General features: G+C 52.7%; 1 protein-coding gene across 2 annotated transcripts in view; it reads left to right on the forward strand.

Annotated features, from left to right (window-relative positions):
• Positions 1-14,665: 14,665 nt before the first annotated feature.
• ADIPOR1 (adiponectin receptor 1) overlaps positions 14,666-14,896 on the forward strand; it is a 38,808-nt gene continuing 38,577 nt past the window's right edge. For both annotated transcript variants that reach the window (XR_012635940.1, XM_074935877.1), the window contains exon 1: positions 14,666-14,850. The gene's annotated coding sequence lies outside the window, so the exon portion shown is untranslated. The remainder of the gene's footprint in view (positions 14,851-14,896) is intronic.

Raw genomic sequence — 14,896 nt, forward strand, 5'->3', positions numbered from 1 at the left:
GAGGGCGGCTGTGCGACTCTGGCCCTTTGGCGGGTTTGGTCTGACTGGAAACGGGTCTGGCGACTCACTTGCATATTCTGCAGGCTTCGGTACCAGTCCCAAACTGCTTGGGTCTCTGTGACTTCTCCAAAGTGCCAGCGAACCGGGAAATCCATCACTGGCCCAGGTCTAGCGGCAACCAGCTCCCACTGGTGCCTCCCTGCACATCTGCAGCCAGGCCGGGGCCCAAGCCAGCTATGGCAGTGGCCATGACGCACCCTGTGCTCCCTGCCAGAACCTGCACCCAGCTCACCAGCAGCAGCAGGGCCAGGCCCTCCCGGAGGGCCCCAAAGCAGCCCATGAAGCCCAGCAGCAAGAGGGCCACACTCATAGTGAGGATGAGGGAGGCCCTAGCGCTCAGCAGGGGCTTGGAGGTGATGATACTCTGGAATCTACTGGGGTCTGCAGCCACCCAGATCCCCAAGCCCAGGAGGCAGATGGCCCCTACCTGCAAAACACATGGGGGTGAATGGCTGCCACGCCCTCCAGCTGCAGCGCCCGGGGCAGGGCTGTGTGCGCCCAGGTGATATAATTTCCCCTTCAGTCCCAGGCTGGGACTGAGAACTGTGCTCGTCCCTGGCATGGGGGTGGGAGGAGTCACGGGTCCAACGTGGGGTGGGGGCATCCATAGGCGCCAACTTCTTATGGCACCAGTGGGTGCTCGCGCCCCCTCTGCCCCCGGCCCTGCCCCCATTCCAACCCCTTCCCCAAAGTCCCCACCCCAACTCTGCCCCCTCCCTGTCCCATTGGACCCCTCCCCAAATCCCCGCCACGGCCCAGCCTCCTCCCCCCCTCCCTCCCAGCGCTTGCCACGCGAATCAGCTGTTTCACGGCGGCAAGCCCTGGGAGCTAGGGGGAAAAAGCGGGCACATGGCGCGCTCAGAGGAGGCGGCGGAGCGGAGGCGGAGGTGAGCTGAGATAGGGGGACGGGGCGGGGAACTGCACACAGTATTCCAGGTGAGGTCTCACCAGTGCCTTGTATAACGGTACTAAAACCTCCTTATCCCTACTGGAAATACCTCTCCTGATGCATCCCAAGACCGCATTAGCTTTTTTCATGGCCATATCACATTGGCGGCTCATAGTCATCCTATGATCAACCAATACTCCAAGGTCCTTCTCCTCCTCCGTTACTTCTAATTGATGCATCCCCAGCTTATAACTAAAATTCTAGGTATTAATCCCAAAATGCATGACCTTACACTTCTCACTATTAAATTTCATCCTATTACTATTACTCCAGTTTACAAGGTCATCCAGATCCTCCTGTAGGATATCCCTGTCCTTCTCTAAATTGGCAATACCTCCCAGCTTTGTATCATCCGCAAACTTTATTAGCACACTCCCGTTTTCTGTGCCGAGGTCAGTAATAAAAAGATTAAGTAAGATTGGTCCCAAAACCGATCCTTGAGGAACTCCACTGGTAACCTCCCTCCAGCCTGACAGTTCATCTTTCAGTAGGACCCGTTGTAGTCTCCCCTTTAACCAATTCCTTATCCATCTTTCAATTTTCCTATTGATCCCCATCTTATCCAATTTAACTAATAATTCCCCATGTGGCACGGTATCAAACGCCTTACTGAAATCTAGGTAAATTATTCCCAAAGTTACAGCTTTTCTCTGACCTTGGATTGGTAGATGCTGCCACCACCCAAGTGCAGAACCCCTTTGAGAGCCCAGGAAGGCGCACTTGGGAATTCCTTCCTATGAGGTACCCCCAAGCCCTTTCAACCACCCATCTGGGGAAGAGCTGAGAAAGAAAAAAAAAGGAAATCAGCTGTTGCCACCCAGATAATTAAACAACATGTACAAACCTCTTAAGACACAAAAATCCAATTCTGTTCTTAAAAAAGTAAATTTTATTAAAAAAAAAGAAAGAAAATGAAAATACATCCGGCGACTCAGGCTATTGCTAAATTTTAAAAGAGCAACTACAAGGATTAAGCACCAAGAATAGCTTTCTTGAGGTCCAGCTTAAAGGTTACAAGCAAAACAAAAGCACCTGGGGTTAGCACAGAGGAATCCACAAGCCGTAAAGGCATAAACCTAATTGCGTCTTTCTAGACATTTCCTGATCTACTGACATAGCTGGGGTTTCAAATGAGGAGTTTCTAGGTATGATACTGATGATTTTTTCATACCTGGCCCAAGCTTCTTACAGCACAGCTCTGCCCTGCCGCCTCGCTCCAGGAGAACAGCCACAGACAGACAAAAGGGAAGTCTTCTCTCAATTTTAAAAAGTTCTAGCCTTCCCACTGGCTCTTTTGGCCAGGTGCCCACTCACTTCCTTTTACCTATGCATAGCAGTGAGACTTTTTAACCCTTTATAGGTAGAGCAATTAGAGAACAGCTAGTAAGAGGATTTTATAGCTACTAGCTGGCTGGGTGTCCATAAAAGGGAGCTACCCCTCCCCTTTCATTATCACGCCCCCCAAATCACAGAGGGTGTTGGCCAGCCTGGTTCAGATCGGGTCCACACCGGCTGGGATTTCTTCCTGGAGGTTTAGGAAAACAGAGTTAATAAAATACATGCACCTCTAATTTTACTACTAATTACCTGAAGAACTAAACAGTATTTTCCACATTTTAAGGACTACAATGACCTAGAATACAGGGACATTTTAACCCAGCTGATTCTGGGAAACCTTCCCGGGAGAGTGCATCAGCCACTTTGTTAGAAGCTCCTGAAATGTTGTATCTCAAAATCAAAGTCTTGAAGAGCTAAGTCTTCTCCACCGAAGAAGTTTTTGTGTTAGTCTTTTTGACTGTGTGAAGCCACTTCAGTGCAGCATGGTCAATCTGCAGGTGGAAGCGCCATCCCCAAATATATGGGCAGAGCTTCTCCAGAGCATACATGAGGGATGGCCAACCTGAGCCTGAGAAGGAGCCAGAATTTACCAATGTACATTGCCAAAGAGCCACAGTAATAAGTCAGCAGCCCCCCATATGCTTCCACCCCCTGCTCCCAGCACCTCCCACCCACCAGCAGCCCCGCCAATCAGCGCCTCCCCTTCCCTCCCCATCAGCTGTTTCATGGCATGCAGGAGGCTCTGGGGGGTGAAGAGTGAGGGCACGGCAGGCTCAGGGGAGGTGGCAGGGCCTGTGGCAGAGCCAGGGGTTGAGCAGTGAGCGCCCCCCGGCACATTGGAAAGTTGGTGCCTGTAGCTCCAGCCCTCCCGGAGCCCATGCCTATACAAGGAGCCGCATATTAACTTCTGAAGAGCCGCATGTGGCTCCCGAGCCCCAGGTTGGCCACCCCTGCTCTAATTTCTATCAGACTCTTTCCAAATAGCTCTCAGATTTCTGTTCTTGCAAGTTCTCTGCCACTCCCACAGATATCCACAAGATGGCACCAGTGTATAACAAGTTTCTTTGCTCCTCTTATGGGAGGCTTTTTATGTTTGGTTTCAGAGTTAACAGCCGTGTTAGTCTGTATTCGCAAAAAGAAAAGGAGGACTTGTGGCACCTTAGAGACTAACCAATTTATTTGGGCATAAGTTTTCATGATGCATCCAATGAAGTGAGCTGTAGCTCACGAAAGCTTATGCTCAAATAAATTGGTTAGTCTCTAAGGTGCCACTAGTACTCCTTTTTTATATTTGCTTCCTTTCCAGGGGGGTATTTCTGCCTTACCCAGACTATTCACAGGAATCCCTTCCCATTTTACATAGTTTTGTTGACTATTTCAAAGCTCTACCCTGCTGAGGGAAATGCAGGAGATCCCATTCTCCCCGGGGCCCAGGGAGGAAGGGGAGAGCACAGCAATTCATATGCTATAAGGGACCACGCTGACAATCCTGCCTGACCCGCCCCGCCCAGGTCACAGAACCTCTCCCAAAAGCTGGATGGAAGCACATCTTTTAGAAACATACCTAAGCTCCTCGCAAAGATTCCAAGGTATGGTGAGTGCACCCCCTCCCAGGAAACATGTCCAATGTTTATTCACCCTCATGTCAAGGGTGAATTTGTCTAACTTCAGCCTTGTTCTGCATTTGCCAGCAAGGCTGAAAAGCCCCCCACTCTCCGATCTCTTTCCCACAGGCAAGGACCTAGACACAGAGACCACGTCACATCTCAGTCATCTCTTCGACACACTGAACAAGCTGAGCTCACATCGTAAGACCTGTTTTCCAGATCTTGCCTCATTTTTGTAGCCCTCCTCTGACGTGTCTCCAGCATTTCCACATCCTTCTTGCAGGGTGGCCCCAGCAGTGGACAGTGTTCTAGTAACAGGCTTCCCAAAGCCGTGTATCTTCCCATCTTCCACTTGATAGTCCCCATTTTATATAGCCAAGGATTAGCCCTTTTGCCACAACATTGCACTGAGAGCTCAGGTTGAGGCAAATATCTCTAATGAGCCCTAAGTCCTTCTCCGAGTCACTGCTTCCCAAGACAGAGGCCCCCCTCCTGTAGGTATAGCATCAATTCTCTGTTCCCCAAGTATTATCTTGCATTTGGCTGTGTGTGATGGGGCGGATCAGCCCCACACTGGTACGGAGGGGGTTAATCCTTCCCTCCTCGCAGAAGCAGCCAGCGGCATGGTCCACCTGGAAGTCAGGTATAAAAGCCTGCAGAGCTGCTCAGTCAGGGTGGGACTGCTGGAGGGGAAGGAGGCTTGACACTCTCTCCAGCAGAAGAATGGCCTGCACCCCAGGATGCAGAGACCAGTCACACTGCAGAGGGGAAGCAGAGGATGCTGCAGATATGGTTGAATCTGAGGAAGGGGTAGGAAGTGACCCAGGGAGTCCTTAAAGGGGAATGGTGCTAAGACTGTTCAGGCTGGCATGTTTTGGGAGGATCCATGCCGGGCCACTGCTGAGAACACGTCACCAACAGGGTCCTGGAGAGGCCTGTAACTCCCCTTTCCTCTATGATTGCAGAATCATGTCTTACAGCTGCTTACAGTTTGGCCCTTTAAATCAGGGGTAAATAAAGGAACCAGTTTCCTCTTGAAGTGCCCTGAATGAAGGAGGAGGATCCTGGGAACTACAGGCCAGTCAGCCTCACCTCAGTCCCCGGAAAAATCATGGAGCAGGTCCTCAAGGAATCAATCCTGAAGCACTTACACGAGAGGAAAGTGATCAGGAACAGTCAGCATGGATTCACCAAGGGAAGGTCATGCCTGACTAATCTAATCGCCTTCTATGATGAGATTACTGATTCTGTGGATGAAGGGAAAGCAGTGGATGTATTGTTTCTTGACTTTAGCAAAGCTTTTGACACGGTCTCCCACAGTATTCTTGTCAGCAAGTTAAAGAAGTATGGGCTGGATGAATGTACTATAAGGTGGATAGAAAGTTGGCTAGATTGTCGGGCTCAACGGGTAGTGATCAATGGCTCCATGTCTAGTTGGCAGCCGGTGTCAAGTGGAGTGCCCCAGGGGTCGGTCCTGGGGCCAGTTTTGTTCAATATCTTCATAAATGATCTGGAGGATGGTGTGGATTGCACTCTCAGCAAATTTGCGGATGATACTAAACTGGGAGGAGTAGTAGATACGCTGGAGGGCAGAGACAGGATACAGAGGGACCTAGACAAATTGGAGGATTGGGCCAAAAGAAACCTGATGAGGTTCAATAAGGATAAGTGCAGGGTCCTGCACTTAGGACGGAAGAACCCAATGCACAGCTACAGACTAGGGACCGAATGGCTAGGCAGCAGTTCTGCGGAAAAGGACCTAGGGGTTACAGTGGACGAGAAGCTGGATATGAGTCAGCAGTGTGCCCTTGTTGCCAAGGAGGCCAATGGCATTTTGGGATGTATAAGTAGGGGCATAGCGAGCAGATCGAGGGACGTGATCGTTCCCCTCTATTCGACATTGGTGAGGCCTCATCTGGAGTACTGCGTCCAGTTTTGGGCCCCACACTACAAGAAGGATGTGGATAAATTGGAGAGAGTCCAGCGAAGGGCAACAAAAATGATTAGGGGGCTGGAACACATGACTTATGAGGAGAGGCTGAGGGAACTGGGATTGTTTAGTCTGCAGAAGAGAAGAATGAGGGGGGATTTGATAGCTGCTTTCAACTACCTGAGAGGTGGTTCCAGAGAGGATGGTTCTAGACTATTCTCAGTGGTAGAAGAGGACAGGACAAGGAGTAATGGTCTCAAGTTGCAGTGGGGGAGGTTTAGGTTGGATATTAGGAAAAACTTTTTCACCAGGAGGGTGGTGAAACACTGGAATGCGTTACCTAGGGAGGTGGTAGAATCTCCTTCCTTGGAAGTTTTTAAGGTCAGGCTTGATAAAGCCTGGCTGGGATGATTTGATTGGGGATTGGTCCTGCTTTGAGCAGGGGGTTGGACTAGATGACCTCCTGAGGTCCCTTCCAACCCTGATATTCTATGATTCTATGAATGCTTATCTGTAGATGAGAAGATCTCCTAATACAGCGGTTCTTAAATTTTGGCAACCTGAGGACCATTTTGATAAAATTTTCATGGACCCCCAAGCTGGCTTCTAATTTTCCCTGGGGGTGCTCAACCCCCGCTCAGTCCCAAGCCCCAACCCCACTCCACCCCTTCCCCCAAGGCCCTGCCCCACCTCTTCCCACCCCCTCTCCACTCCTGCCCCTCCTCTTCCCTGCCTCTTTCCACCCCCTCCCCTGAGCATTCCCTGTCCCCATTCCTCCCCCTCCCTCCCTCCCAGCTGTTCCATGGCATGCAGGAGGCACTGGGAAGGATGGCGAGGAGTTGATCAGCGGGGCCAGCAGCCCCGGACACGACATGCAGACCCTGTGGAGTACCCTCATGGACCCCAGTTTGAGAACCGCTATCCTAATAGATAAGAGCTAGGTACAATTATTGCTGCTTATTCTACCTGGAAGCTAGTCTCCCACAATGACACAATTTCTCTTAGTATTTTTTCTCTCTATTATTATTGTTATTACAGAGATTGCCCAGCTGCTGGAAGCCACATATTTGTGAGATCTCAGCTTTCATTCAAAGAAAAGTTTCTAGATCTCATGATGGCAGAGAAAAACTTGAAAACATTTTTCTTAAATCTCATGATTTTGGGAGCCTGCCTAACGCTTGTTGAATGCTGGGGGTTGAAAACACTGGCTTAGGGGCCTGATTTTAGGTTTGAAAATGCTGTCTGAAGAGTTTACTGAGGGTTGGATTGTGCCCTGTGTTTGTGGAGTGGGGATTGGAAAAGCCCCTCGAGTTTCTCCTGGGGCTGGAGGGAGGAATGTAGGGAATTCAGAATGCCCGTGCTGCTGACTCTGGCACATAATGTGATGCTGGTCCATGCTGCAGCCACTCTCACAATGACACTAAAAGCTCCAGCCTTCATATTATTTTGTGGAAGCAAAACCAGCCTGAGACACTCCCCCAGACAGTTTCCTATAGCCGAATAGAATATGCACTAAACTGCCAGCCCAGAGACCAAATCCCAGCTTTTGCATTGGTTTCTGCTAAGGGCATTGCTAATGAGCTACAGAGCCCATCAGCTGTAGGTCACCAGTTTGGAACCTGCCCACTTCAGCAGGTATTAAAAATTGTTCCCATCTATCAAATATGTGGAGGCACCTGCATAAAATGAGTTGGCTATCTAGCTCCCACATCAGAAACTCCCCACTGTACGTTACACTAAAGCGTGAGTTCAGGTCTCTCTTGTTACCTGCCTCAACACCCACTTCACAAGTGTTTGTACAGAGTCAAGCACTTTTAAGCCCTGTTCTCAGCTGGGTCCCCCTGCAGACGCTGTTGCAGCTGGGGCCAAAATCACCTTGTTAAAAATGTGCAAGAGCTGGTAAAAGACTAATCGTCACACACACGTTGGGGGGGAGTTCCAAAATCAGACCACCAGCCAAAAACCATGATTCTGCGCTCCTGGCCTTGGCAATACTGGAATTCAGTAGAAGACCCTACACTCTGGAGGAATCTTCCCCCATTTCTCCGAGGCTACTGACCTTCAAGATAACATATGGTCCATCATGTCTGAGGCTTTTGCCTATGGTTGGGTTGAGGCCAGAGTTCACTGAAGCTAAGACTATCGGTTCCTGTTATGGGCTGGCTTTATGTTTCTGCCTGCGAGGGTTGCTCCAGGGTTGTCAGCTCATGTGATACTATCATGAGTGTTGTGAGATTTGGTGTTTTTCTCAAAGCCCCAGCTCTTTCACTCAGGTGAGAATTCCAGCTTCCACTAAAAAAAGAAAGTAAGTTTTGAGCCTTCCTGGTTGTGGAGTAAAGCCGGAAAACATGAACCCTAAAGGCTCAAAAAGCAGAGAGCAAACAGACCACAGTGTTGACTTTTTTAAAAATCAGATGATTTTTGGGGTGTGACTGCTGCTTTTGAATGCTGGAGTGCTGAATGGCAAGACTGTGCACAGTTTATAAATGACAAGAGAAAGGACCAGAACCTGGTAGGTGACTCCTAGGGCAGGAGACTTTTAGAGTCATTGTCATAGAGTTTAAGGCCAGAAGTTACCCCTAGATCATCTAGTCTGACCTCCTGTATATCACAGATCACCAACACCACCCAGCACTCACACACCAAACAAAATGAGACCAAAGTATTACAGCCCACCGGAGCAGGGGCAGTGAGTTGTGTGGGCCCGTGTTGCCTGGGCTCCAGCAATAGTCAGGGCCCGGCTCCAGCAATGTTTGGGGCCGGGTCTCACCCCGGCCCCACCTGCTGCCCCCACGCATCTCCTCCAAGTGTCCCTTGGCCCCCACTTGCTGCCCTCACCCCCCCCCCAGCATTCCTGCCTCTCCCCTGCAGCTCCACGCTGACTCCTGCATCAACTGCCGCCACCAGGTCCTAGTGCCCCGCCTCTCACTAATGGCTGGGCAGGCTGCCCTTACCCTGCCCTTCCACCTCGGACCCTTCCCTTTCCTGGCAGGATCCTCCACCAGCACAGGGGGCCCCCCCACCTGCAGTCACCGCTCCTGCCCCACGGTGGGCAAGGGGCAGCCCTATCCCTCACCCCTTATAGTGAGGGGCAGCAGCAGCAGGGGAGGAGGGGCATATGTGATGGCAGCCTCCCTGGCACCCACCACAGGGGAGGCAAGGGGGCTTCCTGGACTTGAGGGGGCCATAGGAGCAAGTGTAGTGACAGTGGTGTGAGGTGAGTGCGCTGCCGGGGGGAGAGAGGGAGGCCCCTCCCCCAGAGCTCACTGCTGCCGGCAGGGAGAGGGCTGGGGGGAGTCCTCCTCTCTGTCCCCACCCCAGGGGCAACCTGCCTACACCCCAAACTCCCCACCCCACCCCAGAGCCTGCACCCCCAGCCAGAGCCCTCACCCCAACCCTCTGCCCTAGTCCTGAGCCTCTTCAACACCCCAAACCCCTCATCCCCAGCCCCAGACAGAGCCCTCACCCGTACCCTCTGCCCCAGCCCTGAGCCCCCTCACACACCCCAAACCCCTCATCCCTCCACCCCCTCCCTCCGCACTCACTCCCACCCCCAACTCCCTCCCAGAGCTTGCATCCCCTCCCTCCACACCCCCCATCTCCAAACTCCCTCCCAGAGCCTGTACCCCTCACCCCCTCCTACATCCCCAGCCCAGAGCCTGCACCGCAGATCCACTCCCCTACCCAAACTCCCTCCCAGAGCCCAACCTCTATCCCCTTTTGCACCCAAACTCCCTCCCAGAGCCTGTACCCCTCCTGCACCCCAATCCCCTGCCCCAGCCCAGGGCCTGCACCCCAGACCTCCTCCCTGCACCCAAACTCCCTCCCAGAGCCTTAGGCAGGTGGGGGGGGGCAGAGTTTGGGGAGGGGTGAGATCTGGGCACCACCAAAATTTCTACAAACCTGCCACTCCTGCACAGGAGACTAGATCATTACATGCCACAGGCAGAGAATAGGAGTCACTGGGGTGCACCAGTGGTCGAGGCCCCTGCAATGGCAGAGAAATGATTAAATGGAATATACCCAGATAATCCTGGCAAGTGACCTACATCCACACACTGCACGGGAAGATGAAACCCCACCCACGGTCACTGGCAATCTGACCTGGGGGAAATTCCTTCCTAACCCCACGTATGGTGATCAGTTAGACTCTGAGCATATGTGTAAAAAGAATAATAAATATGGCAGGCGACCAGCTTGGCTTAACAGTGAAATCCTTGCTGATCTTAAATACAAAAAAGAAGCTTACAAGAAGTGGAAGATTGGACAAATGACCAGGGATGAGTATAAAAATATTGCTCAGGCATGCAGGAGTGAAATCAGGAAGGCCAAATCATGCTTGGAGTTGCAGCTAGCAAGAGATGCTGAGAGTAACAAGAAGGGTTTCTTCAGGTATGTTAGCAACAAGAAGAAAGTCAAGGAAAGTGTGGGCCCCTTACTGAATGAGGGAGGCAACCTAGTGACAGAGGATGTGGAAAAAGCTAATGTACTCAATGCTTTTTTTGCCTCTGTCTTCACGAACAAGGTCAGCTCCCAGACTACTGCACTGGGCAGCACAGCACGGGGAGGAGGTGACCAGCCCCCTGTGGAAAAAGAAGTGGTTCAGGACTATTTAGAAAAGCTAGACATGCACAAGTCCATGGGGCCGGATGCGCTGCATCTGAGAGTGCTAAAGGAGTTGGCGGATGTGATTGCAGAGCCATTGGCCATTATCTTTGAAAATTCATGGCGATCGGGGGAAGTCCCGGACGACTGGAAAAAGGCTAATGTAGTGCCCATCTTTAAAAAAGGGAAGGAGGAGGATCCTGGGAACTACAGGCCAGTCAGCCTCACCTCAGTCCCCAGAAAAATCATGGAGCAGGTCCTCAAGGAATCAATTCTGATGCACTTAGAGGAGAGGAAAGTGATCAGGAACAGTCAGCATGGATTCACCAAGGGCAAGTCATGCCTAACTAATCTAATTGTCTTCTATGACGAGATAACTGGTTCTGTGGATGAAGGGAAAGCAGTGGACATGTTGTTCCTTGACTTTAGCAAAGCTTTTGACACTGTCTCCCACAGTATTCTTGCCAGCAAGTTAAACAAGTATGGGCTGGATGAATGGACTATCAGGTGGATAGAAAGCTGGCTAGACTGTTGGGCTCAAAGGGTAGTGATCAATGGCTCCATGTCTAGTTGGCAGCCGGTATCAAGTGGAGTGCCCCAAGGGTCAGGCCTGGGGCTGGTTTTGTTCAATATCTTCACTAATGATCTGGAGGATGGTGTGGATTGCACCCTCAGCAAGTTTGCAGATGACAGTAAACTGGGAGGAGAGGTGGATACGCTGGAGGGTAAGGATAGGATACAGAGGGACCTAGACAAATTGGAGGATTGGGCCAAAAGGAATCTGATGAGGTTCAACAAGGACAAGTGCAGAGTCCTGCACTTAGGATGGAAGAATCCCATGCACCGCTACAGACTAGGGACCGAATGGCTCGGCAGCAGTTCTGGAGAAAAGGACCTAGTGGTTACAGTGGACGAGAAGCTGGATATGAGTCAACAGTGTGCTCTTGTTGCCAAGAAGGCCAATGGCATTTTGGGATGTATAAGTAGGGGCACTGCCAGCAGATCGAGGGACGTGATCTTTCCCCTCTATTCGACACTGGTGAGGCCTCATCTGGAGTACTGTGTCCAGTTTTAGGCCCCACACTACAAGAAGGATGTGGAAAAATTGGAAAGCGTCCAGCGGAGGGCAACAAAAATGATTAGGGGACTGGAACACATGAGTTACGAGGACAGGCTGAGGGAACTGGGGATGTTTAGTCTACAGAAGAGAAGAATGAGGGGGGATTTGATAGCTGCTTTCAACTACCTGAAAGGGGGTTCCAAAGAGGATGGCTCTAGGCTGTTCTCAGTGGTAGCAGATGACAGAACAAGGAGTAATGGTCTCAAGTTGCAGTGGGGGAGATTTAGGTTGGATATTAGGAAAAACTTTTTCACTAGGAGGGTGGTGAAACACTGGAATGTGTTACCTAGGGAGGTGGTGGAATCTCCTTCCTCAGAAGTTTTTAAGGTCAGGCTTGACAAAGCCCTGGCAGGGATGATTTAGTGGGGGATTGGTCCTGCTTTGAGCAGGGGGTTGGACTAGATGACCTCCTGAGGTCCCTTCCAACACTGATATTCTATGATTCTATGATATGAGCAAGCACCAGCCAGCCAAGCACCTGAGAGGGAGACTGCTTGGTGCTATCTCAGAGCCCTGACACACCCCACCCAGTGTCCCATGTCCAGCCACAGTCATCCCTGAAGCTTCAGGGAAAGGAGATTAAAAAAAAAAACCTCCCAGAAAACACTGGGGGCAGGGAATCCTTTCCTGACCACTGCTGAAACCCTGACATGCGAGCATTAGGAACACCAAACATAAACTGGAAAAGAGCCCCAGGGCTGCTGAGCCCTGCCCCCCATCACCACAAGCAACCCTGTCATACAATTGCACTCACAAATTTGTCCAGCATTGTCTTAAAACTAATTAAATTGTTTGCCACCTGCAGTGAGGGGGTGTGGTCTCCTTCCAATATTGACAGGGAGGAATCCCTGACCACCCCCTGCTGAGCAGAGCCAGGAAGGCCACAAAAGCATGGGGGCAGGACAAGTAGTACAAAATGCAAGCCCTGTGCAGCTCAGTTAGGTTGGAGATGCTCTCCACCTGCTCCTGGAATGGCCTGAAGAGGACCTCTGCTGCGCCAAAGACTTGCAGGCCTACCAGACACCCCATGTGCAGAGAAGCTGCTGGGACTGCCACTGGCAGTATATCCCAAGGAGATGGAGGACAACCCCAGGATCCAGGAACACCCCGAGGGGAGGAAGGAGTCCAGGGACAGCTGACTACTCTGGCTGCATTGCTGCCTACATTCAGGTCAGCATGTTGCAGCTGGATCTCCACTGACGCAATGGTGGAACACTTCGCCACTGTTAGGGCCCTGGAGTGGGACCCAGTGGAGTAGGGTGGGCCTGGGCCCCCCTCCTCCCTGATACCAACCCCACCCCTGGGTGGCAGCCTCCCGACCACAAGCCAAAAGGCCTGAATTTGTCTGCTGTCTGCCAACGCTAGGATGACAGGCTGCTTAGCTACTCTGCTCTGCCTGAAGGCCAGAGCCACATAGACTGTTTGGTGCCCCAGCCTGGGCTCCTAGACTGCCTGTTTGCTTTGCCCTGCCTGTGGGCCAGAACCCCTTAGTTTGTTTGGTACTCTGCTGTGCTTGAGGACTTGGCTCCTAGACTGATTGCTACCAGAGCCCTAATGTACGGATACAAAATGGAGGATAACCACCCAGCTTGGCGGCAGCACTGCTGAGAAGGATTTGCGTGCTGCGGTGGATCACAACCTCTGCATGAGTCAGCAATACGATGTTGTTACAAAAAAAAAAAGAAGCAAATGCAATTTTAGGTTGCATTAACAGAAGCATAGCATGCAAGTCATGGGAGGAGACAGTGCCGCTCTACTCAGCGCTGGTTTGGCCTCAGCTGGAGTATGGTGTCCAGCTTTGGTCACTGATGTCTAGAAACGATGTAGAGAAACTGAAAAGGATCCAGAGGCGAGTGTGACGAAGTGGGACTGTTCTTAAAGTTTCCTCTGACTACTGTAGGGGTGCCTCAGTTTCCCCTATGCATGATAATGGTCTTCAGATACTTGATACAGATACAGTGCAAATATGTGATGGTCACATAAACACCACCCTATAACGCAAACCTACTGACCGCTATGCCTACCTACATGTCCCCATATCTACTCTAGTGACACCATCAGAGGACCCAACCACATCAGCCACACCATCAGAGGCTCATCCACCCGCACATCTACTAATGTGATAGACGCCATCATGTGCCAGCAATGCCCTCTGCCATGTACACTGGCCAAACCGGACAGTCCCTACGTAAAAGAATAAACGGACAGAAATGGGACATCGGGAACGGTAACATACAAAAGCCAGTCGGAGCACACGTCCATCTCCCTGGAGGCTCTATAACCGGTTTGAAAGTAGCTGTACTCCAACAAAAAAACTTCAGAAACAGTCTTCAAAGAAAACCCCAGAACTAAACTTCATTTGCAAATCTCACTCCATGAAGCTGGGCTGGAAGAGGGACGGGGAGTGGCTGGCTCACCAGACGCAGCTCTGCCTCGCCCGGACGGGCCCCTCCCGCCCTGCTGTCGGGCGTGGGCCACGCGCCCCGAGCCAGTGGCCGGGCCAGCTCTGGCCCCCCCGGGGGGGGGGACTCCCCCCTGCACGTGGCCGCCCCGCGGCCCACACGAGCCAGCGCCCACCCCCCGCCTCGCCTTTCAGGGGCCACCGACGCCCGGCGGCTCCCGCGGCGGCCGCACGCGGCTCCCGAGGCCCGCCCGAGACCAGGCGGAGGGCAGCGGCTGGCGCCGGGCGCCGGGGAGGCCGGGGCGCCCCTTCGCGGGAGGGCTCCGCGAGGGCCGGGGCAGCCGCCCGGGGGCCGGACGCCACAAGTCCCGCGCGGCGCGGCGCGGCGCGGCCCCGGGGCGGAGCGGGGCGGAGAAGCGCCTCCGGCCCCGCCCCCAGCAGAGGCGAAGGCAGCAGCCCGCGCCGGGAGCCGGGCTGAGGGAATCTGCCCCCAGCGCCGCGAGAGGAGGGGCGGGGCCAGAGAGCAGCTCCCAGCACAGCGCAGGCGCCCGTCCGAGGGACGTTCCGGTAGTCAGGGTGCAGAAACAGCCCACGTGACTCATGCATCCAATCACACTAACCGAGGGGACACCTGCGACCAATCAGAAGGAAGCTTCTGCCTTGGCCACTGCAGCCTTACGCCCACTCCCAGCGGAAGTGCTGGTGCCCTGAGTCACGTGGCGCGTAGGGTGAGCCGTGCTTCCTGCGGCGGAAGTGGCGTTAAGCCGAGGGCTCCTTCCGGTGTTGTTGCTGCTGCTGCCGCCGCCGGACCGGCCGCTGCCGCCCGGGATGTAGGGGCCGGTGAGTGCGGGCGCTGGGGGGAGGGGCGCGGACCGGGCCGACGCGT

The sequence above is a fragment of the Natator depressus genome, chromosome 21 (assembly GCF_965152275.1).
Source record: "Natator depressus isolate rNatDep1 chromosome 21, rNatDep2.hap1, whole genome shotgun sequence".
In the NCBI taxonomy this organism is placed as follows: domain Eukaryota; kingdom Metazoa; phylum Chordata; order Testudines; family Cheloniidae; genus Natator; species Natator depressus.